At 50.2% G+C, this 27,173-nt stretch overlaps 1 protein-coding gene across 1 annotated transcript in view; it reads left to right on the top strand.

Annotated features, from left to right (window-relative positions):
- DENND6B (DENN domain containing 6B) overlaps positions 1-27,173 on the top strand; it is a 324,585-nt gene that overhangs the window by 62,104 nt on the left and 235,308 nt on the right. The gene's annotated exons all lie outside the window — the stretch shown is intronic.

Here is a 27,173-nt window from a genome sequence, read left to right on the forward strand (position 1 = left end):
CGCAACTGGAATAGACCAAGTTCCTGCAGAATTAACAAATACAGGTTAAACCAGGCATACCACCCATGGATTCCAGTCCTCGCTGTCTATTTTGCCATTTCAGCTCCTCAATCCTTTACTGCTCTAGATGAAAAGATTGCCCATCCACGAACAAAAATCTACACCACATGCAACGTAGAAATGGTTCTTGGTTTTTAGGTGAGGTAAAAAAAACCATAGTATTTAAGAGAGCAGAGAGGAATGGTGAAGAGACGACTTCACTTCAGATAAGGTGGCGAACCACTATATAATGCTCTCACATAAAGCAAAAATGAAAACGGAGAAAATATTCTCTTAAAGGATTCGTAGGTCCACTAACATTTATAAGAACTCTTTCACGTTGCCTCTGAACTTCCCACCCAGCTGCCATACAGTTTGAAATACTGTAATGAGAAGATCTTTGCGACAATGTTGTCCTTTTTTCTGAGAGAAAAACGTTTCTACTATCCAGAACTCAATTACTTTAAAAAAAAAAAACTTTATTTTGTTTTTCAGTTTGAGCCCCTATTGCTGTTTGTTATGCACAATCTCCCACCCAAAACAAATACACAAAGAGGAGACGAGTGTACACAGGCAGCCTTCCACACAGAGCAAACCTATGGCAGCAATGCCTTTTTTCAGTAGGATAAGATACATTGATTGGTCGGGTGACAACACAGTACATAATAGGATTTCAAATCAGGTAAAAAGGCCCACCACTTATGTAGGAAACTGTATGGTATAGTGTTTCAACCATTTCCTCCAAACCTTGAAAAAGTTGCGTGGGCAACCTCTACTCCTATAGGTAACCTTTTCAGCTGCCATGTAGAGGTCTATCTCCGTCTTCCATTCCCTCAAGGTCGGGACTGCAGGGGCACCCCTGTGACGCGCTATGTCACGCTTGGCCACCACAAACCCCAGTTTACGAAAGAGGAGCTTCACTCTGGGGACATCTACATCCCCCAGGACCCCTAAGAGAATGTATTTAGGCTCAAGAGGGATGTATTTCCCCCAACACCTTGCTGAGCCCCCCACCACCTGTGACCAGTAAACCTGAATGGCTGGGCAGCTCCCGATTTTGTGGGCAAATGTACCTTTTGTTACCCCACAACGCAGACAGTCTTGGGATGCCACCCTTCCCATGCAGTATAGGCAATCCCTAATCTAGGAAACTCGATGCAAAATTTTGAGTTGTATCGAGCGCAGCTGGGAATTTGTGGAAACCTCCTTCGGGTACATCAGGGCCGCCTCCCAATCCCGGTCTTCGAGCTCCTCCCAAGTCCTCCCCCATTTAGCTCTCAAAGTAGCCAGTTTGTCCACCATATTATTGTTACGTGTTTTGCAGTTGTGGGAGGTAGCCTTCGATTTCAACTGTTCTAGAAGGAGTCTGCCCTCAAGGAGGCCATATTTGGGCATATCCAACACCCCCATGCTCTCCGCCTGCCAAGCGTGGCATAATTGTGCATACTTTATTTACTGTTTTGAACTCGTGCTATTCCCTTTGAAGGGACAAGAAGGGCATCAAACCACCGTCTTCCAGGAGATCCTCCATCCGAGAGAATCCCATCTTGTCCCAGGACCCATACCTCTTAAAATTTCTAATTTTGCACAGCCACACCCCTTCCCGGGATGATGTAGCATGTTTTTATCTAACCTGCCAGGCCTGTGCATCTAGTGGCTTTCCTCCAGGCCTCCATTGCGACCTGTGTTGCCGGTAGCAGCGTCAGAATACCCTTCCAGAAAAGGGGGTGGTGATGAACAGAGTGTCTGAATTAAGCAGACCACTCTTACCCAGTCCAAAGATCAGGGCTTGATCCATCACCGTTATTTAGCTCACTGCACCATCCCAGCTCAGAACCTGGCTATATGCAAATTAGTCTGGGCAACACGCAGACGCTCACTACATCACCCAACGCAAAGTATTACACCAACATCATCAATGAAGATTAACAGAAGCGTAACACTTTTCAAGACAAGTCCTATATCTAACCCTGCTAGATTCAACTATTCCTCACGCCATAGAAAAGTGCTTTGCCAAAAACCTATTTTTCGTTGAAAACATACTGAGATACAACACTATGCATGCAACTATAACACCAAGTCTGCTTTATTTCTTACACCACCTTTCCCATAGAATCCTGCAAGGGTGTCAGCCTTGTCTCTCGAAGATCTTGTGGACGTAAAATGCTTAAAGAAAGGGAAGGGCTGTAACTATAACTCATGTCCTAAGGTAACTATGGCTCGCACGCTCACCTTGCATTGCTAATTATACCACAGATTACATCACTCATGACATCTTCTGTGACATCCTTGATAACATCACGGCAACATTTGCAATGAAATTATTGATGAGGAAATTGCACTTGGCTGGGGTGCGAGTTATAGTTCCCATAGGACACAAGTTATAATAACCTGAGATAACTAGAACTGCGGGATATCTGATTTTTAGAGTTCAAAACGTTAATTTGTTACTGAACATTCAACCTACCTTTATAATGTTACTTTAACCATAGGTTTTCTTCAGTGAATTTTGAAATACATTTAGGTGTTTTGATTGATGTTTTAACACTTTAATTTCCCATTCATTCACATTTCATGAATTCATCATATTCAACTTGCCATTATTTCATTTCTTATAACCGACTTCTTTTTCATAAAAGTATGGTGAATTACACATTTGAGATGCTTTAAACCGGGATACTTGATTCAGGCGAGATTTCTGAGAAACGAGCAATACTTAAGAGTACATGTCAGAGAAAGCAATGAATCGAGACTAAATTGCAGCCTGGAATCCTCGTGCTAGTCCCCACACAAAAAGGAATGTAGTTAAAACACCGGTGAGGAAAGAAAAGTGCACAATTACAAAAAGAGCAACAAATAAAAGATTACTTTAGGTAAACAAGACTAGCATGAGAGAAAATCTGAATTGTAACTCTGCCGACTACAAAAACAGGACAAAAGAAAGGAGGCTATTGAGTATAGCATGGGAAAAGATTTTTTTTTCCCAAAGGGGACTTCAAATCTTTCTATTCTGGGGGTATGATTTTCACAATGAATGCCACAGGTTAGTCATTTCACTTAACATTCTTGAGCCTACATAGATCATTTGCCAACCTGTGAACATGGTGTGTAGTACTGTAGGGGAAGAAATCTTCAACAGTATGACTCAAACCTGGTAAGTTCTTACTTCCTCCCCAGATTGAATGGGATCAGCTACTTGGTTGTTGGACAGGCCACGTGAAGGGCCGCTCCCCCTCTGCCCGACCAGGCCCGAGCCCGGCCCCTCAAGTGTCACACACCACCACTTCACGTTTTCCGTCCCCTCCGGGACCCTTGCCTCTGAACATATCGACCTCGTGGGCCCGATCCACTACCAGCCCGCGCGCCCAGCCTGGGCGCCATCTTGGACACTCCACCACGAGGCCGCATGGCCCCCGATCGACCCCAACCCTGGGCCTGGCCAGGCCTCAGACATCCCGGCACCACCATCCACCCAGGAGGTGAGCGGACTACTTGGCAGGTCAATGGGAGAAAGAGGTGTCGATGGCTCTCCCCCGCCAGGTACCGCTCGCCCACAACCTCCCCGGGCGCTGGCTCCACCCCCCTGCTGGGTGTCTGGACTCCCTCATCCCGGACCCCCCGACCTCCAAGTGCGAGGGTCCGGACATCAAAGGGCACCAGCCCTATAACTGGGGCAGCTCCAGAGCAGGAAGGCAGTTGTATCCTGGAGTCGAGAGACGCAGAGAAGAACTCATCCTTGACGGGCTATTGGCGCTGCCGTAGCTCTGCCTTGCGAACTATCGTCCTGCCTGCTGGCGCTGCCGCAACCTTCGTAAACCTTCATCGTCGTCGGGACCTGCTGGCGTGGCCGCGGACCGTTTGTAACTACCATCTCCATCGGGACCTGCTGGATCCGCCGCGGACCGTCGCTTCCTTCGTCCATCCCGGGACCTGCTGGCTCCGCCGCGGCCCGATCATCTAGAACGCCGAGCTCGAGGATTGAGAGCTATTTTCATCTATTGGTAACAAGACTGTCCCGCTACCCCTTTTCCCAATCCTGAGACCAGAACCGAGGGGACCCCTGAGTCCAGACCTCCTTGTATCATTTTACCGTACTTAAAGAATTGCTTATAAAGTATCGTTAAACCTTATCCTGGTGTGGTGTCCGTCTGTGGGGGGGAAGTTACTTGTCTGTACGATCGCTGGAGACGGCTCTCCCCGGAGACCTCTCCCCTTATACTCGGCCGACCCTCCCGGTCCGTCTAACATTGGTGGCCAGCGGCGCGATCCGAATCACCGCATAATCGTACAGAAAGTAGCTCACCCCACGACGAAATCACGATGACAACCAAAGAAAGCGGATCCACCGAGAAATTTCAGATGGAGAAATTGGACGAGTACAGCCATCGTGAATTAAAACAATTCTGCATCGAACTAGGTATCGCTACCACCGGTCTAAGTACCAAAGACGATTTCAAGCATGCCCTAGAGTCCTGGGCAGAAACCGGGGCCGTCGGAACCACCGACCAAAACATCGCAGCAGTAGAAAAAAACACCACGGCCCCCGAGGAGCGAAGAACGGGTCTCTCGCAAGACGAGATCCAGGAACGAGAAAAAACACGACTACATGAACTAGAAATGGCCCGGCTCAAAATGGATGTTGAACTTAAGTTGGCCGAACAAAAACTGAGCTTAGAGCACCTGCGTCTCCGAGAAGAAAGAGAGGAAAAACAGAGACAAAGGGAGCTCGAGGAAAAGAGACTGGCATATGAACACGAGCGCAAATTAGCTGAGATAGACTTACGCAAGCAGAACAAAGAATTAGGGGTGCCCGAGCAACCCCACACCCCAGGGACAACAGATAAGAAGGTACACATCCCCAAGGATGTCGTTCGAGAATACTTCCGAGAGGACGACATCCAGCAATGGTTCAAGGCCTACGAAATCGCTATGACCGCCCACCGGATCGATCGAAGCGACTGGGGAGCCGGTCTATGGGGGAGATTCCTCAATGAGGGCCGCGATGCCCTGCTACAGCTCCCGGACCACCAGATGACCTCCTATGACCACATGAAAGCTGCCCTCCTCACCCGCTATGGGCTCACACCCGAGATGTACCGTCAGAGGTTCCGAGACTGCACCCGCATCCCGGGTACAACTTGGGTGGACTACGTGAACTATTTTAGCCGAGCCTTCGAGGGCTGGATCAAAGGAAGCAATGTCACAACTTACGAACAACTATTCAATCTCCTGGTGTGGGAGCATCTATCAAACAATTGCTTCATTGAGCTCCGGCAGCACCTCCTCGACAGCAAATTGACTGATCCACGGCAGCTCGCAGCCGAGGCTGACCGGTGGGAAATCACCAGAGTGGGCCGAAATGGATCCTATGAACAGAACCGGAACAACAACGGTCAGCACCGTCCCCGAGGAGGAGGAGGGGGCCAAGGACGAGGAAGAGACAACGCTCCGGTCGCCCCCGCTACCAGCACCACCCCCCCGGCCAACCGGGGCAGCACCCCGGCGCGACCGGGGTACAGAGCCAATGTCACGTGTCACCGATGCCAACGAGTCGGCCACTATGCAAACGACCCAAATTGCCCACAGTACCAGAGCCCAAGACCCCGCCAAGTGGCCGCTGCTGCCCTGGGGGAAGAACAGATCTCCGAGGAGCAGGAAGAATATGAACAAGAGCATCAAGAATGGGAGCCAGCCGCCATGGCTCTAGCATGCTTAGGGGGGAAAGACATGGTCCCGCGGGTCCCCCTACCCGCTAACACCCGGAAGTACAGCCAATCGGTGAGCATCAATGGACGCCAGGCCGAAGCCCTCCGTGACACCGGGGCCAGTGTAACAGCCGTCCGCTGTCACCTGGTGACCCCAGAACAGTTCCTACCAAACATTCTCTGCCCTGTCCGTTCAGCCGATAACTCGGAGAGTCTATGCCGGATGGCCTGCGTCCCTTTCGAATGGGGAGGGGTCTCCGGCATGTTGAAAGTGACGGTCCGGGATGATGCCCCCGTAGACTGCCTCCTGGGAAATGACCTTGAAAGCTCTCCGTGGGCAGCCGTAGAGAAGAGAACACCTGGGGATGTTAGGCATCCCGGACTGGGCGTGCGTCACCACCCGGTCCATGGCCACCCGTGCCAATCCCCGACCGGAGGAACCCGAATGGCCGGCGCCTCCTCCCCCGGTCGCCCCAGTCGAAGACACCGACCGTGCCGTCCCCCCAGAACCAGCTCAACCCCCGGACCTCGCTGGCCTCGACCAGTGGCATCAAGAGGGGGGGCCCACACAGGAGCAATTTCGCCAAGAGCAGAAGACCTGTCCCTCCCTCGAGGGACTCCGCCAACAAGCCCTCGCCCAGAGCGCAGGGGATACCTCCGGAACACATTGGATTTACTGGGACAATGATCTGCTATACAGTGAGCAAAGGATCGCGGAGCTGGGGGCCAGCCGAGTGCTAGTGGTGCCCCTCCGTTTTAGAGACTTCTTGCTAAACCTGGCCCACGATGTCCCCCTGGCCGGACACCTGGGTCAGGATAAAACCTACAGCCGCCTAGTGACCCACTTCTTCTGGCCCAAAATGAGGAATGATGTACTCCAGCATTGCCGATCTTGCCCCACGTGCCAAGCCAGTGGAAAGAGCGGCCGCAAACTAAAAGCCCCCCTGCAACCATTTCCCGTGGTCACCACCCCGTTCGAGAGGGTCGGGATAGACATTGTGGGGCCCCTGGACCCCCGTACAAAACAAGGACATCGGTTCATCCTGGTACTGGTGGACCACGCCACCCGCTACCCCGAGGCTGTTCCCCTGCGAACTGTGACAGCCCCGGTAGTCGGCCGGGCCCTGATGGGGATCTTCTCCCGTGTGGGCTTCCCCCGAGAAGTCGTCAGCGACAGAGGCACGAACTTTATTTCTAAATATATGAAGTCCCTCTGGCAACAGTGTGGGGTCACCTACCGATTCACGACCCCCTATCACCCTCAAGGAAACGGACTCGTTGAGCGGTTCAACCGCACGCTCAAAGGGATGATTGGGGGGTTGGAAGAGCCCCTCCGTCGCCAGTGGGATGTGCTGCTGCCGTGCCTCCTCTTCGCATATCGAGAGGTCCCCCAGAAGTCCCTCGGCTTCAGCCCATTTGAATTATTGTATGGACATCCCGTACGGGGGCCTCTCAGTCTAGTCAAGGAAGGCTGGGAAATGCCCCCTCTAAAGAACCCTCCAGATGTCTTCAAATACCTCCTAACCCTCCGCAACCAGACCCGACGGTTCAGAGAGCTGGCAAAAGCAAACCTGGAGGCCAGTCAAGAGGACATGAAAAAGTGGTATGACCAAAATGCCTCCTCCATCGAATTTGAACCCGGACAACCGGTATGGGTGATGTCCCCCACCGAACCCTGCGCCTTGCAAGACAAGTGGACGGGGCCCTTCAAAGTAGTCGAGCGCAAGGGTCCTGTCACCTATCTCATCGACATGGAATCTTCACGGAACCCCCTCCGAGTCCTCCACGCTAATAGACTGAAACCCCACTTTGTACGTTCAGAACTCAGCCTCCTGATGGCCACAGACAATGGAGCCGAAGAAGACTCCGAACCCCTCCCTGACCTCCTACGGACTCGGGAGAAAGATGGCTCTGTGGATGGGGTCCGACTCTCGGAGGCCCTCACCCTGGAACAACGCCAAGAATGTCGAGACCTTCTGTTGCAGTTCGCCGGCCTGTTTTCCCTCACCCCAGGTGTCACTTCCTGGTGTGTGCACGACGTGGACACGGGGGACAGCCCCCCTATCCGCCACCGGGCCTACCGCGTACCAGATCGGGTACGGGCCTGCATCCAGGAAGAAGTAACCAAAATGCTCACGCTCGGGGTCATTGAGCCCTCAGACAGCCCCTGGGCCAGCCCAGTAGTACTGGTCCCCAAAGTAGCCCCTCCCGGCACCACACCGGAACTCCGGTTCTGCGTCGACTACCGGGGCTTGAATGCGGTCACCAGAACGGACGCCCACCCCATCCCCCGGGCAGACGAGCTAATCGACCGCATGGGAGCTGCCCGCTACCTCAGTATTTTCGACCTGACGGCGGGCTATTGGCAGATCGGCCTCACACCCCGGGCCCAAGAACGATCTGCATTCTCAACTCCTGATGGCCATTATCATTTCAAGGTCATGCCCTTCGCCATGAAGAATGCTCCAGCAACATTTCAGCGGCTCGTCAATCAGGTCTTGGCCGGGCTCGAAGGATTCAGCGCCGCCTACCTAGACGACATCGCTGTGTACAGCCACCATTGGTCCGACCACCTCCACCACCTCCGAGCGGTGCTACAGGCCCTTCAGCGAGCTGGCCTCACGATCAAGGCCAGCAAATGCCAAATTGGTCAGGGGTCCGTAACCTACCTCGGACACCAGGTGGGAAGCGGCCTGGTGGCCCCTCTGCAGCTCAAGATTGCCGCCATCCAGTCCTGGCAGCCCCCCATCACCCAGACCGAGGTACGCGCCTTTCTGGGACTCACGGGCTATTACAGACGGTTCGTGAAAGACTATGGTACCATAGTGGGGCCCCTCACAGAACTCACGTCCAAAAATCAACCCAAGAAGGTCAACTGGACCCCAGATTGTCAAACAGCCTTCGAACAACTGAAGGCCGCCATGTGCTCCGCCCCTGTGCTCCAGGCCCCCGACTACAGCCGGGAATTCGTCGTCCAGACGGATGCCTCCGACCACGGCATTGGGGCGGTCCTGTCTCAATTGAACACCGAAGGCCTTGATCAGCCAGTTGCCTTCATCAGCAGGCGACTCCTACCTCGAGAACAACGCTGGAGCACCATCGAGAGGGAGGCCTTCGCTGTGGTATGGGCCCTCAAAAAGCTCCGGCCCTACCTATTTGGCACACACTTCCGGGTGCAGACCGACCATCGACCCCTGCAGTGGTTGATGCAGATGCGGGGGGAGAACCCAAAACTACTACGTTGGTCCATCTCCCTACAAGGGATGGACTTCACTGTTGAACACCGGCCTGGGCCAGATCACGCCAACGCGGATGGCCTGTCCCGCTTTTTCCGCCTCGACGAGGAGAGTCCCCAAGAGGATGGGTGACTCTCCCTGCCTTCAGCTGGGGGGGACGCATGTTGGACAGGCCACGTGAAGGGCCGCTCCCCCTCTGCCCGACCAGGCCCGAGCCCGGCCCCTCAAGTGTCACACACCACCACTTCACGTTTTCCGTCCCCTCCGGGACCCTTGCCTCTGAACATATCGACCTCGTGGGCCCGATCCACTACCAGCCCGCGCGCCCAGCCTGGGCGCCATCTTGGACACTCCACCACGAGGCCGCATGGCCCCCGATCGACCCCAACCCTGGGCCTGGCCAGGCCTCAGACATCCCGGCACCACCATCCACCCAGGAGGTGAGCGGACTACTTGGCAGGTCAATGGGAGAAAGAGGTGTCGATGGCTCTCCCCCGCCAGGTACCGCTCGCCCACAACCTCCCCGGGCGCTGGCTCCACCCCCCTGCTGGGTGTCTGGACTCCCTCATCCCGGACCCCCCGACCTCCAAGTGCGAGGGTCCGGACATCAAAGGGCACCAGCCCTATAACTGGGGCAGCTCCAGAGCAGGAAGGCAGTTGTATCCTGGAGTCGAGAGACGCAGAGAAGAACTCATCCTTGACGGGCTATTGGCGCTGCCGTAGCTCTGCCTTGCGAACTATCGTCCTGCCTGCTGGCGCTGCCGCAACCTTCGTAAACCTTCATCGTCGTCGGGACCTGCTGGCGTGGCCTGGGACCGTTTGTAACTACCATCTCCATCGGGACCTGCTGGCTCCGCCGCGGACCGTCGCTTCCTTCGTCCATCCCGGGACCTGCTGGCTCCGCCGCGGCCCGATCATCTAGAACGCCGAGCTCGAGGATTGAGAGCTATTTTCATCTATTGGTAACAAGACTGTCCCGCTACCCCTTTTCCCAATCCAGAGACCAGAACCGAGGGGACCCCTGAGTCCAGACCTCCTTGTATCATTTTACCGTACTTAAAGAATTGCTTATAAAGTATCGTTAAACCTTATCCTGGTGTGGTGTCCGTCTGTGGGGGGGAAGTTACTTGTCTGTACGATCGCTGGAGACGGCTCTCCCCGGAGACCTCTCCCCTTATACTCGGCCGACCCTCCCGGTCCGTCTAACATTGGTTGTTGAAGTTTTTGGAACTTCCTTAATCTTGGAGCCCACAGCAATGCTTGGTGGCTGTGGAGCATTCAAACTGCAACGAGCCGCCTTGACAAAGAGCACTAATCGATTTGAACCATTCAGGCTGCATTATTAATTGTCCACATCCTGTAGGCAGCAACGCAGCTCAACTGTATCTTTTAAGTTCAAAGCTATTATCTCTAGCTGGCTTTCAAAGGAAGCAGTTGCCCTTTTATATTCTTAGGTTCATATGATGCAGTTGTCCCTGTGTTTCTTAATTGCATAGGTTTCCTGTGGTTTCCACCTAGCTTATTTTGGCTTCTTCGTTCTTGGTCGTCCCTGGGACATTTACCCACGACTTCAAATCACCCTGAGGCCTTGCTTTAACACATCGAGCATACTTGGAGAATGAGAGGAAATGCTACTGATCTCTCCATTTGCCCTGGATCACATATGGTGTGATGTCCTGTGTTTTGTCCACACTTGCGGTTCTACACTTAAATTGCTACACTGTCATAGGTTAGATTGTACTGTTTTTTTGTTTAAGATATCTTTATTAGTTTTCACAAGAAGAACAAGATCCTGTGCGCTCCGCAAACATCGGGAACAACCCGGCATAATAGGATTGGGAATCTGGCAAAGGAACAGTAAATGCAAATGCAAAACAAACCCCCATCCCCCCTCCCCTCCTCCTCCAAAGAAAAAGAAAATCGCGCAGCAGTGGCAGTGTAGACCAGCAAGGACGCCCAACCAGCTAAGGAGCAGATGTGGCAGGAGTAAGTGGCTGTGGGGTGATCAGCCAAGCGCAGGAGTCTGAGATATTTGGGACATGTGAGCTCAGCAAATTCAGACGTCAGCAACGTGACCAGGGGGGCCCAGAGTTCATGAAAAGAAGCTTCGGGGTTAGTCAAAGAGAGAGACATTTTTTCCATCCCCAAGATAAACCACAGTTTGTGTAGCCAGCCCAGCCTAGTAGGTAGTACCGCAGACCCCCAGTGAGTCAGAACGTTCTGTACTGCTGCTCCCACTGTCAGTGCCATTTGTTTACCTCACCGGGAATGAAGCGGGAAGGTGATGGCGTTGGGGAGGCCAAGAAGGATATAGGCCGGGAATCTCGGGATCTGAGTCTCAAAATGAGAATCGATCTCATCCAGTGTTTGTGACCAGTACGCTCTAAGGACGGGCAATCCCAGAGCAAGTGAATGAGGGTGCCTTGCTCGCCGCACCCTCTCCAGCACAGTGGGCTGCGTGAGGGTTGCTTCTATGGAGCCCTACTGGTGTCAAATACCAGTAGGTGGTTAATTTAGTGGACGTTTCAATATGTTACGAGCCGTACGACGAGCCCGATGGTGAATATCCTTCCACTCTTTCGGGGAAAATTCCCTTCCTAGCTCACCCTCCCACCGCAGTTGCCCCGCAGTTTTCGCAGCGTCCGGGGGGACCCTAAAAAATTTGTACTACTTTGACGTCAGATGCGCATCGCTATGTCTTTTAATCAGCCACTTCTCAAACGGCGTTAGCAACCGCTCCGCCCCGCACCCCCTCCTGCAGCACCCAGTGTCTGATTTGAAAATAATGGAACCACTCCGTTTCCGGTAGTCCGCAATCATTACAAATTCCTCAAACGGACGCAAGCCAGAAAGATAAAAAAATGCCCAATGAAACGAGTAGCTTCGGTCAGCCACTGTTGGAATTCTCTATAGCAAGGCCGGGTGTGAAGTCAGGGTTTTTCACAATAGGCGTAATGGGGGAAGGGAGCGTTGTAAACCCTCTCGCAAGTGCAGTCCGATCCCAAACATCCATGATGGGGCGGATCACTTCAGATAAATGTAGACTACGATGGCGATGTTGACGGGGCAAAAAGGGAACTCCCCAAAGAGTGCGAGCTGCAGGGGCTCTGTCCATAAACAACCAATGCTTCTCGGATTCTGGCCAAGCCCACTCCGCCAAGGCCCGCAACTGCGCCGCCCGCCAATATGCCAGAAGATCTGGGATACCCAGTCCTCCTTCCAACGGATCCCTGTAGGTGAGAACGCGTCAAATCCTGGCTCTTTGGTCCCGCCAGATAAATCGCTCTATGTCCCTCTGCAAGGCCCGTAGAACCCTGGCGGGGGGTGTCAGCGGAAGAGTATGAAAGAGGTAAAGAACTTGAGGCAACAGCACCATCTTCACCGCCGCTATGCGGCCGAGCCATGAGAGGGAGTGAGGCCTCCACTTGCGAAGTGATATGCGTACTTGTTTCAGTAGGAGCGAGTAGTTCACTTGCCGGGTGCGAGAGATGGTGTGTGCCACTCAGAGCCCCAGGTATGAAATGGTGTATTGGGCCCACTGAACTCGAAAATTCTGCCGGAGGAACGCCAGTGTCTCCGGCTCCAGGGATAAATTAAGAGCTTGTGAGTTATGCACGTTGATCTGAAAACCTGAGGCTAGGGCGAAGTGAGCTAGTTCATCCAAAAAGGCCAGCAAAGAATCACGAGGACGCTCCAGGGTCGCCACCACATCATCAGCATAAAGGCACAGTTTATGCTCCGACCCCCCAAAGGGTATCCCTCGAATCGATGGGTCATCTCGGATGCGTTGGGCCAAGGGCTCCATGTAGAAAGCAAAAAGTAGAGGCGACAGCGGACACCCTTGCCTGGTCCCCCTTTGTATTGGAAAGGAGCTGACGCCACCCCATTCATCGGTACTGTGGCTGTGGGATTCGCATAGCACTGGAAGTTCCAGGCTATAAACCGCGCGGGAAGGCCAAAATGAAGCGGGGTTGCTCAGAGGTACGACCAGTGAACCCTGTTGAACGCCTTCTCGGCGTCGACAGAGAGGACCATACATTCCGCTGGGAATCGCTCAGAATGGTCCATAAGACGGAGAAGGAGTTTAGTATTATCCGAACATTGCCACCCGGGGACAAAACCTGATTGGTCTGGGTCTATCAACCCAGGGAGGCATTTAGATAGCCGCGTCGGCAAGATGCTTGTAAAAATCTTTAAGTCCACATTAAGAAGCGATATAGGGCGGTATGAGCCACAAAGACGGTGATCCTTCCTCAGCTTGGATTTTACAGTTATTACAGCTTCCAACATAGAAGAAGGGAGGGAAGAAGACTCGGTCGCCCCAATGGAATTCAAAACCCGCGCGAGAATAGGGGCCAGCTTTCCACAGAATTTCTTAGAAAAACCCGAAGAGAACCCATCGGGCCAGGAGATTTGTTATGCTTAAGACGGGCAATCGCGGAAATAAACTCCTCCACTCTGATGGGGGCTCCCAGTTCCTCCGCCTGGGAAGGCAATAGTGTGGAGGTGGCCGCCTTCTGAAGATATTGAGACGGGGCAGCGTCAGGCAATACTTGAGCCAAGTACAATGAGGCGTACAATTGTCAGAATGCTTCGACAATCGTCTCGTCCTCTTTACATTCCAGCCCTCCAGCATCCTGTATCAATGTCACTTTTTGTGCTTGTCTCTAGGCACATCGATCGCCCCCAACGTAAAAAGAATGATAAAGGAGTAAAGTGGCATACTCCGCCCGGTCAATATCTAGCCCAGCAAATTGCACGCGAGCAGCTTTCAACTGTCGCCACACTCTCGGCGCTCCGGTGCGTTGGTGAATGTGCTCTAACTCCTCCACTTTGGCCGTCAGGAGTGCGCGTTTCTCCCTCCTGTATTTATTGTCCGCAGGTGCAATGCCAATAAAGACCCCCTGAGGACCGCCTTCATGGCTTCCCAGAGGGTCGTCGTAGAGATGTCCGGCGTGTCATTCAGAGTCAGGTAATCCGCTATGCTCTCCTCAGTCTGTCGCACAACTGAGGAGCGCTGGAGCATGCTCTCCCGCAGGCACCAAAAGCGTCGATTAGCTCACCTCGGGGGAAAGGACAGAGAGAGTCGCAGTGCAGAGTGGCTGGACAATGGGCAAGGAACAATCTCAATCTTGCTAGCGCGCTGCGTGAGTAAGTCGGAAGTAAAGATGTAGTCAATGCGGTTATAAGTTTTATGAGGGTGTGAATAGAACGTTTAGGCTTGTGTGTTTGGATGTTTGTCTCCAAAGGTCCGTGACTCCAGCGTCAGTTAACCCCTCCCATGCTCGTGACGGAACCGTTCCGTCACGAGCCTCGGGTGGGCTGTGCTGGTGACGGAACGGTCCCGTCACGGCACTAGCGGCGCGAATTCCGTGCCTGCGCTAACGTTCTGAAGCGCGGGCGGGGCCGTGACGGAACCGTTCCGTCACAAGCACAGCTCACCCGCATGCCGTGAAGGAGCGGTTCCGTCACGAGCACGGGACCGCCGCACGGCCCCCCCACCCCCTTAGCACTGCGGCGGAATAGCCGCCGCAGTGAAGGGGTTAAAAGGCGTTTCCCGGCATTAGATAGTGACCCCGTTTGACCCCAGCGCTGACCCGAGTGGTCCATGTCCCCATCTAGTACTAAGTTAATGTCCCCTCCCAGCAAGACAGCCCGGTCTGACAACCCTGCAATGTCCTGGATAACGTTTTAAGAAAACTCTCCTGACCAGTGTTCGGGGAGTAAACTGAGGCCAGCACAAACGTGTGACTGTCTAGTGTAAAGGCATGGGCCAGGAGCCTCCCCTAAATTTCAGCTTGCTTTCCCCCCACCCGGACCTGGAAACGGGAGGAAACCAAGAGGGCCCCCCCTGCAGTTTTTGACGTAGCTGATGAAAACAATTGAATCGAGAACGCCCATGATCGAAGGCGATGGGTATGAGTCTAGAGAAGGTGTGTCTCTTGAAGTAAGCATATATAGGCGTCCGTATTCTCCAAATAAGACAACAACGCCCTTGGTTTAGTAGGACTGTTAAGGCCTTTCACATTCAAGGGCACAATACGGACCTCAAAGACCATAAGGGTGGCAGGGTATGACTATGGCAGTGGATCCCCCTCAGCGGAGGTACTCTGGCAGGTACAGGGCCCCCAGCTAGGAGTATGGCGTAATAACAAAGGAGGAGGAGAGTACCCCATAAAGAACAGAGAAAAAAACCCATAAAGCAACTACCCAAAACCAACAAACCCAAAAGAACAGTCATATGTGGAGTTCACAAGAGTCCCAGGCAACCGCCTGTGGTGAGACGTGGGATGGCTAGCAGGGGTACCCGCGGCCGCCCCCCCCCTTCCCCCTACACCTGGGCCCATCCCAAGGTGCTAGACCAGTCCCACCGGATTTCAAACTAAGAAGGCATAGGTGGACAGCAGGACGGCAGCAAACATCTGTATCAGTCAGCGGAAGTGAGGGTAGAGTCCTCCGACAATGAGCGAAGAACCGCTGATCGTTCCTTGGCCATAGTCTCAGTGCCCGGGCCAAGTAGCGGCCTCAAGCTCTCCACATTCCGCCTGCGGCCGCTGTCTTTCCGTGGAGCAGGGCTTGCAGGTTTCTCGGTTGTACCACTGTTCGCCCCCAGGATGCGAAGGAGAGGAGATGCTTCTTCCACCGTGCAGACTTGGCGGAGCCTACCCTCCCACTTGAAGATGAGCCTAAATGGGTGCCCCCAGGAGTAGGCATTGTCTTTGAAGCGGAGAAATGCGGTAAAAGGTCGGAAGTTGCGTCTCTTCTGAAGTGTGGAGGCAGCTAGGTCTTGGTAGAAGAGCGGCCTACAGGAGCGAAACTCGATAGGGTGCTTCGTCCGCGCCTCCCGCAGGATACGTTCCTTAAGCTTAAAGTCATGAACGCTTGTCAGGATATCATTTGGGGGTGCCGTCGCTGACCTCCTGAGGCCCACTCGGTTTGTGCGATCCTCCCGACTTGGAGATCCGGCTGGATCTCCCAGAACATGCCAAAACAGGTCTATGACAAAGGCCTCTATGTCCGGAGCCTCCAGACCCTCTGGGACCGCTCGGATCCTGCTGTGGTCTGGAGATCGAGTTGCTGCTCACTGAGGCGCAGCACCTCTTGCTGAAGCTGGCTCAGTTCTTCATCCCTGGCTGCGGTCTTGTTCTCGAGGTCGTCCACCCTTCCACCCACATAGTCCAGATCCCTGCGCATCTCTCGGATCTCAGACGCGAGGTCCCATTTCATGGTACGGAACTCCTTGGTGAGGCCTGCAGAAAGTGTCTCCCAAGATCGAAGCTTGACTTGGCCTTTGGTCTCTGCCAGAGTCTGCTTGTTGGTTGCTTCGCCTGTCCGCGGCAGGGCGTCTGCACCTCCCATGCCAGATTTAAGAAATAGGTCCTTGACAGTCCTGTCTTTCCGATTCCTGGAGGTCGCCATGTGGGGGCGACAGCCGACAGGGTACAAAGAAGCTCCAGGTGCACTTGGATGATACTCCAGCACCGTGCTAATCCAAGGTCATGGGGAGAGTACCTGTGCTCTCACTTACGCACCGATGGCCAGCTGTGCCGCAGTTATAAGTGGCCGTCCCCGGGAGACCGAAAAAGAACTCTCCCAGTGTTGGCCAGGCACAGAACAGACAGGGGGTTGCAGGACCTCAGCCCGAAACAGTACTCGCAAGCCTGGATGGAGCTAAGCCCCCAGTCCAGCGTCCGGGGCTCGAAAATCCCTTTCGGGCTCTCAGGAAGCGCAGCCAGCTATCTGCTGTGTCCACACCCGTCGTGTATCAACCCCCTGATCTAGGAAAGTTCCCCAGTCTGCACCTCCGCACCGGCTGTTATGCCACCAGTCAGTCGCACTAGTTGGCGGGGTGATAAACCAGTCGTTTTCTTGGAAGGATGTGAGGGCACCGCTCCACCCCTACCACGCCGCGGATCTCAGTGAATGGCCTTACCCGGCTCCTCACCCCTCCCCCAGGCACTCCACACCCCATCTGGGCCGTTCCCTTAGCCACAAGCTAGGCCCAGGACGTGAGCCCCACACTGGTATTGCTTTCCCCTCACTGCTATGTCCAGTGGCTACTCGCCAGCGTGCCCTGCAAGGCCACCAAGTGCCACTGGTGGGCCTTCCCCGTCCGGCACTCAGCCCCACCAGGCTCTCCCCACCTCTCCAGTTGAGTCCGGCCTGTCCGCTCCTCCGCCCTCCTCCTCGAACAGGCCGGTCCGTCTTCCGCACTCCGCTGGGTCACTCACTCCAGGGCAGCAGCAATCTCCGCAGTCCAGTAGAAGCCCAGCACGACTCAGTCACGCTGGCTGCAAGCAGGCACCACAGCACTCCTACAGCTTAGAGCCAGGCTGCCATTTTGATGTGGCCTGGAGCTCGGCAGCTCGGACTCCAACCTCGGGCAGTGGCGACCCCCTCCAGACCACCAAGACTCACCGGGGCAGTCACCGATGACCTCAGCACCTTCTGCCTCCCGTAGCGCTCCCCCTCTGCCTCCTCCGACTCCGCCGTTATTCAGGCACGGACTGGGGCCGCCATCTTGTCTCAGCTGCCATGACCCTCCGCCAGCTCGACACCATAGCAGGATCTCCCCCGCGAGGTCTCAGCAGCGGGGATCTGGCAGCCGCACCTGAACCACAGCTCCCCAGGGCAGCCAGGAGCCACTGCGGTGTCCTCTGCCACCGCTTGCCACCAAACGCCGTCACCGCCAGAAGCGCCAGACAGACTTAACGCGGCCGTCTCTGAACTTGGGCGCAAGAATGAGATGTCCGCCCGCCCGCCTGCAGTTTCGGGATCAGGTAAGGATCGCAGGGTGGCCCGAGGCAAAATTTACCGAGGGGGGTATGCTGAGCAGAGCTGTGCTGGGAAGGCCTCGGTTACGGGCAGGAGCGGCGAGCAGGAACATCCTACTCGTCCGCCATCTTGGACACGCCCCAGATTGTACGTTTTTGAAGAGATTTTCTGTCCGTTATAAAATCACGGAAGCTGAATTGATATTTTAAAGCTGAAATTCAGATCTACAATTATAACACTGTTGTAGAGTGGTAAATACACACCGTGCAAGGGCAAACAGCGCTGGTGCATGCAATGGTTGAAAGAGAAAATGGAATTTGCAGAAAGGCCAATTAAGCAAGAGGTGGGCATAACATGAAGCACACATAAGGAAACCGTAGGACTAAATCTTTGCCATGTCGACAATAGAAATGAGGGCACACATGCATGTACCAGGAAAAGAGAGCAAAACAGCCATTTTGAGTAAAACTCTAAACAGCTCATTTTTAGGTCTCGCCTAAGCAGCGCGCTTGTGCTGCATAGGAGGAGACCTCTTGGAATCGATTCGCTTTTTTGTCCAAAAACGTGCATGCTTTGTGTTGCTTTCGATGGCAACGCATGCACGTTTGGCGATTCCCTTGCGGCAGCAAGCTTTAGCAACATCTGTTTGTAATTAACTTGCAAACAGATGGTGCCCCTGCTCGCTCTCGCTAGGGAAACGCTGTGTGTATCCGTTTTTCCCTGCTTTCGCTTTCTCCACATCCCTTACTGGGATCGGTTTCACTTTTGCCCACTGCCCATCCCCCGTCTGTATCGTCCCCCGTCTGTATCGTCCCCCGTCTGTATCGTCCCCCGTCTGTATCGTCCCCCGTCTGTATCGTCCCCCGTCTGTATCGTCCCCCGTCTGTATCGTCCCCCGTCTGTATCGTCCACAGTCTGTATCGTCCACAGTCTGTATCTTCCCCTCTCTGCATCTTCCTATGTCTGTGTCAAGGTATTCCGCTATTGGTCATTTGCATCTTATGCTGCAACACAACTATTGCAAAAACCCACAGCAAACTTCTGCTCCACTTCTTGGCGCTGTGTTTCCTATTGCACGTTCGGACAGCACCCTGTAATAGTTCACCTCCGCTCGAGATCAAAAGTTTGAATTTTGTAGTGTTTTGTGCGTTTGTATATAGCGAAAGGACAACGGGACGCAGACCCAAAGGGGCACATACTTGCAAGAACAGTGCAGTGTGCCCAGGCTTGAGAAATAATCAGGACTTCCACAGTGGGCATCAGATGCAGGACAGAGGACTGTGCTTTGGATTTCAGGACACGTCCTGGGAATAAATGTATCCTGTCAGCCTGACGAGCATATGATCCAAGACTTGTGATGGCGGTCACAGGACAGCGGGCGCTCGGAGCGAAGTCAGGCGCACAGAGCTCCCTAATGAAACCCACCTTGAATATCGGGGGCTGGCGATATCCTTTGAAGATGAAGGTGTGAAAAGAGCCTCCCACCCCCCCAAAAACAAGCATTGGCATAGCCAATAGGTCTCGCCTTTAGGACCTTGCAAGTGTTTAGCCATTCGACGGTTGATATTGTTGCACCAAGGATAATGTGCTGCATAACTAAATACTTTTAAGGTCCCAAAAGTGAGACCTATTGCTATGCCAATGCTTGTTCACTAAGCAATTGTTGTATGTACTTTATTCGATTAAACAATTATCATAAAAGCATGTACATCCTGCGTTCATAATTTTAAAAAGATCATTGTACCATACAGCTTGATAGATAAATTCATCAACACATTTTCATTATAAATATATATACTATAAAAACATTAAAATTAAATAGTGATAAAAAAAATATCAAAAAGCGGACCAACGCACTGCCTGGCTCATGCTTTTCACTAGGAGCTTAGATCGTATTAGCCATGCGCAACCCAAATATTTTGCTACACCGCAGACCAAGGTGAGGAAGGTGGTGTCCGATTTTAGAATACGTAGCGCCACCCTGCAATTCTTGGAACCCAGCTTTTTGCAAATAGGTTTGAGCCATTTGTTTCTTGCAGACCTGTATGCTGGGCATGCAAGGAGGAAATGGGCGGTAGACTCCATGGGGGCTACGCAGCCAGGACAAGAAGCAGCTGATGAATTATGCCGCTTCCAGGCTGCTGTCATTTCGTTTAGCGGAAGGGTCCCGATTCTCAACTTCATGTAGAACGCCCTGTCCCTTGGAACTTGGATAAAATCAAGAAAAGGTTCAAGTTTCCGCACAGGTTTGTGTTCCATGAACCGCTCAGTGAGAATCCCCAGAATGGAAATATGCGCCTCCTTTACCTGTACCCATTTCCAATATGCAATGTTTAAATCATGTTTTGATGGCGCGGTCTGATTTGTCCATGCCTCCCCAAACCCTATATCTGATACAAGCTGCCTAAGGTTAAAAATCCATTTAATCGTGTTGCCTGTATCTGCTGCTATTAGTTTGCTAAGGGCAGCAACATAGTTGGCCAGCTCGGGGGTCCTTCTTATGCGTGCCCAAAATAGTAGGGGGCGGAGGCGTGCAATGTCCTTAATAGAGCGTTTTCCCATATCCTGGTATAGGAGCTTCAATGGAGTAGAGGTTGGGGGAGAAACCAAACCTCTAAAAAACTTGTTTTCCGATCTTACAAGATCAGTGGTATTCTTGAAGCCCCATAATTCGGACCCAAAGAGGGCAGAGGGTAGGGCTTTGCCATCATACACCAGAAGGGCCAGGGCTACTGGTCTGCTTAGAGAGAGTTGTTGTTCTCTTAAAATTGCCAGAGACACCCGTTTGTGGTTGAGGAGCATCTTGGCCATATGGGAACTCCACTTCATTGAATTGGTGACCCGGATTCCCAAATAGTCAAAAGACTCAACTATGTCAAGTGGGGTGTCATTGAGCATGATACCATTTCTAAAGCGTTTTGACGGGGATAGTGTCATTAGCTTAGTTTTGCTGGTGTCGATTGACAACCCCCGTGAAACGCGAAACAGGCTAAATCTGTCTAGAAGTTTTTGCAGACCACTCGGACTTTTGGGTATCAGGAGGGTGTCTTCGGCGAAGAGGAGGGTAGAAGATTTCTCTCCAGCCAGGGTAGGGGTATCGGCTGGATCCTCTCTTAGATGGTCTACCACTCCATTCAGAAAGAGAGAAAACAAGGCCGGGGCCAATACGCAACCCTGGCGTACCCCCCTATTCACCGCAACCCTCTCTGTCAATTGCCCCTGTGAGCCCCACCTGATTCTGGCGTCGTTTCCCGCGTGGAGGCGTTTGATAAAAGAGGATGAGAGGGAATGCCCAGTTCGTGCAACACTTGCCAAAGCTTGGCACGTGGGATGAGGTTGAAAGCGGTCTTCATGTCAATGAAGGCCAGGTATAAGCTTCCTTTCCCAATGACCACTGTTTTCCAGTGGATCATGAAGAATCTGAACAAAGCAATTGCAAAGTTGAGATTACCGGTTTGAAAATCGGCTGCAGTTAATAGAAACAATGCTGATTTTTTACGTCAAGCTAGCAGGAAAACTAAACCGAAACAACATTCACCAATATATTGAAGTTGGTCAACTAGTAAATACAGTAATACACTCAACCAAGTCGGAAAAAAAGAAAATCTATGAATAAGTAAAAATCCGGGCAATTGTCATCCCAAACCGTTTATCCGCCATACTGAATCGTAATTCGGAGGGGCTGATCCTTTCACAGTGCTTCAGAAGAGTTTCACGTGGGTCGGTAAACTATTGTGCATGCCAGAAATGTATTTTCTGACACGTGAAATGGGTTAATACATACTAAACAGCTGTTTTACAGTCACAATTCCTGTGATGTGCCGAATTTCGGAGCTTGCCATCGCTAAATGGCGTTGTACATCTGTCCCCAAATTATTAAAAGAACCTTTTAGAGTTAGCTAAGATTCAGCAAATGGCAAGAACAGAATTACAAGCAGAGAAACGCGCATTAGGTATAAAAACAGGAAGTAAAGAATAGAACAAGTCTGTCAGATGCACGGAAAAAAAGGAAAACACAGATGCCTCAAGAAGAATGTCTAGAGGACAAGATATGCTGTAAATGGAGACTAACGTTTCCCCATCCTGGAAATCAAGTGTTTAGGTAAGAATTTGGGAAAAAACAACCACTTTGATTCTGCACGCAGGCCCACCGTTGCCTAAGGGAAGCCTCGAGAAAATATGAAGTATGGACGAGACAGCTGAAAAGTGTACAATTTGCAAGAGAAATGAAAGAGCACGAATTAGAAGAAACAATAAGGGTTGCAGACATCCTGTGTACGATGAAAGTGGATGAACGCATCAACTTGTAGAAGTAATATTAAAAACACACCCAGAGAATTACAAATGGAGCTGCATGTATCCACTTTGTACTGGAAAGCACAGCAATTTGCAATACAATGTGTGTATTTGAAGATGATTCAACAAGCAACACTTCAACCATGCAGCATGAACATTTTTCAATGGGGAGCCCACCACCGAGTCATTAATCCAGACCAGTGTCAGGAAAAAATAACGTGAAAATACATTACAAGAAATACATTCACAGAAAGGAGAAATGCCAGCTGCATGTCTCTTGTGAGACGTCTGAGTGAAAGTTATGGATCTGAACATTGAAGTTAACAGAAGAATATTTAATTCTAAAAAGTTCCCCAAATTATTTCAAGTTCTGACAAAGTTAAATAATTTACAAGTAACATTGCTCAACAATGAAACTGTTCGTCCCGTGGCACCAAACCATAAAAGAGTGAAAAAAATCTACTAATATATAAAGTGAAGGCTACATATTTAGTCTGTGGGAGCATGCCATAATTTAAGGAATATTAGGGCCTACATCCTGAGTATCCCTATCAACTTGACTTAGATAAACAATCGAGGTATATTACTGTTTTCTGGAAGCTTTTAAAAAATAGGCCTCGCACTAAATGTAAAGAAGAGTGAATTTGATTAGATGGAACTGGGGTTCTTTGACTTCATATCTTCAAGTAAACAGGCATTTGTTTTCCTCTTCTTTTTTTTGTTTTGTTTTTTAACCTGCTGTGTAATAAGTATTGAGCTAGTACAGTCATGAAGCTGAGGCAGGCTTGTCTTTTTGATGTCACCAGCAGTTCTCTAGTATCAACCTCCTGGCCAAAGGTGACTGGTAAAAGATGAGCCCTTGACAAGTGAAGTGTTTACCGTAATTAATGTAGAGGCAGTCTTTTGGAGAAACATTCTGCCTGATAGTGTCGGACACAAAAATCCTTGAGGCTATTGCTCGAGGGGAGTAGAAGCAGACCTAGGAAATAACAAATCACATAGAAAATAAAGAGAAGAAAGCATAACATCCACCACCATCGGAAAATAATGTTTTGTTCCTCCCTATTTTGCATGGCAAGGTGCCAAATCTCCAACTGCATTCTGACTTGCAGAGACATCCCCTTTGAGCCCCGATCCACCGAAAAGACATTTTCACTACCTTTAGACTTTAATGAGCTCCATTAATAAACACGTTTTACAAAGACCATATTCTATTGTTTTGAAATGGTTACCTCCATCTTTATTCTGCAAAGCTTTTGTTTTCACCATCTGTCTACTAGTGATTTCTGTGTAATTCATGTTTTTGTATTTATTTAATTTATGTTTGGCTTCATATCGCATTGGCTAGACATTCACTATCCTGGTCTTCCCTTTTTTTGTTGTTAAGCTCTGTTGTTACTGTTGGGAATAAAGTGATTTTCTTTAATACAGTTTGTGAGACTAGCCTTAAGGTGTAATAGAAGATCTTTGTTTGACTACGTACTGTGCATGTAGCCTATATCATGTAATATTTATTTGTTTGACGTCGTTCCGCTGATTTCTCCAACAATGTCTTTTCTTACTATACCCAAAAAGCCCAGCATCTTTTCCTGGAGTTGGGACCAAGAAAATCCTATTGCAGTGTGGAATGCAGGTTTGAGAGCAATATTGCTTTCTCCTAAGGATTCTGTGATGCCATGCTTAATGGCATTTTATTAATGAAGAATAAATATCCTCTCTTCATCCAAAGAAGCGCTATCCTGATTTTTGTCTGCTCTATTTTTAAAATGATGCCCTTTATTTTAACCTATTTATCCTTGTAGACTTGTAAAGAGATTAAGGAAGACCACAACCTTGCTTGATGGGTATACTCCAGGTTTTTTATTGTGATAAGATATAGAGATAAACAAAAATTCAGACCCCAATTGGACATTCTTATGTACAGTAGCTAGTAACCAGTCTCTTAAGTCTTGTTTTGCTCTCTTCCCAAAGGAGATTATAAGCCCAGTATTGGTTCAATTCTTCTTGGAGTCGGGTGTTCTCGAGTACGTAGCTGTTGGGTCTTGTAAACAAACACAGAAATATGCTCTCTGAGATACCGTTCTTTTGTTTCTCTCTCTCTCTCTCTCTCTCTCTCGCGCCTTCTCTCTCTCTCTCTCGCGCCTTCTCTCTCACTATATCCCCCCCTCCCCGAACACCGTCTTCTTTGGAGTTCGCAGCCACGCATCTCCAGCCCGCCTCCTTTTCTGTTGGTGTCTTCCACCGTAATTGGTGATGTCACCACTATTACAGCGCACACAACCACTTATGAAGCTACCCACTTGCTTAGAGTATGTAATGTAAAACTAAATGTGTTCTATATATGCTTTTCGGATATCTTCTTGTGTTCAAAGAGGAATGGAATTTGGAACAGTGAGGTGAAAAATAATAATTCTGCTTGTTGACAGTATCCCTAAACTGGGCAACATATGACATTTTTAGTGCAACTGGCATATGCCATTTGCCACAATGAGTCACTGTGTCTTACAGTTTTGGTGAAACAGCGGGATGATAATCATCTGGTAGGGTGGTTAGGGTCCCACAGATGGACCAGCTGCAGATGATGAGGCACCGCCTTTCCTTGCTCTCATCATCCTGTTATACATCCTTGTGTGTGTGGTTTTCAGATGTTTCCACATATAGAATGTGCCATGTGAATACGTTTTCCCCGTGCCTCTACAATTTTTTCCTGCATATATTGCATTTGATAATTTTTGCAACAACTTTGTTTTCTCTCGAAGGGCTGGAGAAATATTTCCACTACTTTGAAGGTGGTGAGTCATCTTCGTAGTCCTGTTCTTCCCCCTTCTCTTCCATCTTCAGCAGAAGATATCCTGACATTAAAACTCTGTACTGTTAAAGGAAAGCCAAAAAAGGATGAAACTGTGGTTTTCAGTCTGTCTCCAGAGAGATGTGAAACCCAGATAACTGATTTAGGGTGTGGTTTGCAATGTGCATTGGTGGAGACTTACTGTTGCTAGTGAGAAGTTGAGGTTTGGGTGTGTTCCTTGAATTGCGGTGGCATTGCTGCAGATCGGCGGATTTGCTAAACGAAGTCTTAAATAAGTATGTTTTAGATCGGCTTACAAATATAAATGCATGGATATGGTTTCTTTGATGTAAATGTTAAAATTTGTGCAGTTTGTATATAATATATATATTTTTTCTTTTACATTTTATCGTACGAGCGGATCCACTGCGATTTTTGTCACTGTTACTAGTAACAAAGTACTCGTATGGACTCCCTTCTCGAATTTGCAGTAACTCTGCAGATCCATCAAAGGAATAAAAAAAGAGAAAAACTTGATGTATTGCATTTATAGAAGGACAAAAAAAAGGATATGATGGATGGAGCACTGAAACTTTTCAGACACTCTCCCCCAGTCATAGATCTGGGTTGAATCCATAATCGTTCTTTGACTCACTTCACCACCTGGGTCGGAACTGAGGTGGCGAAATGAGATAAAGAACGATGATGTATTCAACCCAAATTTGTGACTGAAAAGTTTCAACGCTCTTTCCATCATCTTCTTCTGTTTGCTTTGTTCGCCCTAAGTTGGCAGGGTATGCCCAGACGTGGGTCCCTTGCTCACATTGCCACTGGATTCAAGCTAGCCTGGCTGAAGAGGGGTGTTACCCCGAAACCGGTCCCAGGATGCTTGTTTCTGGTTCAGGGAAGACCTGGCTTGGCAGATCAGGCTGGACTGTTCCCATGAGGCACAGTATCAAGACTGATTTGCATATAGCTGGGTCTGAATTGAGGTGGCAAAATGAGATAAAGAATGATGAGGGATTCAACCCAGATCAGTGACTGGGGGAGAGTGTCAGAAATGTTTCAGCGCTCCGTCCATCATCTCTGTGTGTTTGCTTTATAGAAAGTCTTCATAAGTTACCTTATCTTGATTTGTTCATTGTTACATTTGAAATACATAATAAGAATAAATGAGTGAATAAAATGTATTTATGAACTAGTAAACCTGTAGATTGAAATCGAATTTATAGGTGAAATTGTAGTACAATTTATAGTTTAAAAAACAGGTTATAGTTAGAAAATAGCATTAAAAAAACTGTAGAAATTCCCTGGAAAAAAAGATTACAAGGACAATATAGTTAAACAATAGAATTAAAAAAACCTTAGGATTTCACTTAAAAAAACAAAGGTTATAGGGACTTTATAGTTAGGCTCAGATTTTACAAACCATAGAAATTCAGCAGTTCTAGTTGCCTGAGCGAACTATTACTTAATGTCATTGTACTGCTTATGACCTCACATTTCCCGTCATGTCCTCATTTTTATAAGGCCAGGGGATAGGGCCCCAAGGGCTGAAATTGGCCTTGGAGAGGGGCTGCACGGCCCCCCTACTCCTTTGTATATGAAATCGCAACAAACTATTTCTTTACCATAGGCTCATGGCCCAACAGATAAAAGGCATAGTAATGGAAGTATATGTACAGAAGTGTGAAAACTGCTATGGGATGGTGGTCCTTCTTGATAGAACAATTATTTTGAGCCAGCACAATAGCAGTGATAATGTTCCAATTTTCTCAATGTGCTCTTGTGCCCACTACATTCCAGTTTTCAAATAAACATCCGGACCTTCCACTGCATCCATAGATATGGAATTCTAGCCTCCAGTACACTATTCTGAAATTCCATTACATTCTAGCAGGGCTTTGTGGAAGCCAGTGTGCTTTTTTAAGTAAAAGTGCCAATGCTTAGAATTCCCTGTAAAATTCTTCGTCTCCACTCCTGCAGGCTTACAATAGATTGAGTAATTCAGCATACCTTTGGCTGGCTGGTGCTAGCCTGCTCATTCCTGAGGCATGTGATCTTATTGAGCTCTTCTAAGCCACAGTTTCCTTCAATCTAGCGTTGGTCATTGTATCAGTGTGTGTTTGACTGACCCCTTGTTTCTCGAGTTTCTGAGCTTTTGCCAGTTCTTGTTTCCAGGAGATTTCTGAGTCCTAGTGTGGTATCTTCCTTTTCTAAACCCCCCGGCGCCTTCGCGTGTGTTGGTGCTGCTCGCGGTGACATCACTTAGAATGTCACCGCGACCAGCGTTCCAAGGCGAGCGCCGGGGACTGTGCATGAAGAGGCTCTGGG

This window comes from Lissotriton vulgaris, chromosome 1_1, assembly GCF_964263255.1.
Source record: "Lissotriton vulgaris chromosome 1_1, aLisVul1.2, whole genome shotgun sequence".
NCBI classification, from domain to species: domain Eukaryota; kingdom Metazoa; phylum Chordata; class Amphibia; order Caudata; family Salamandridae; genus Lissotriton; species Lissotriton vulgaris.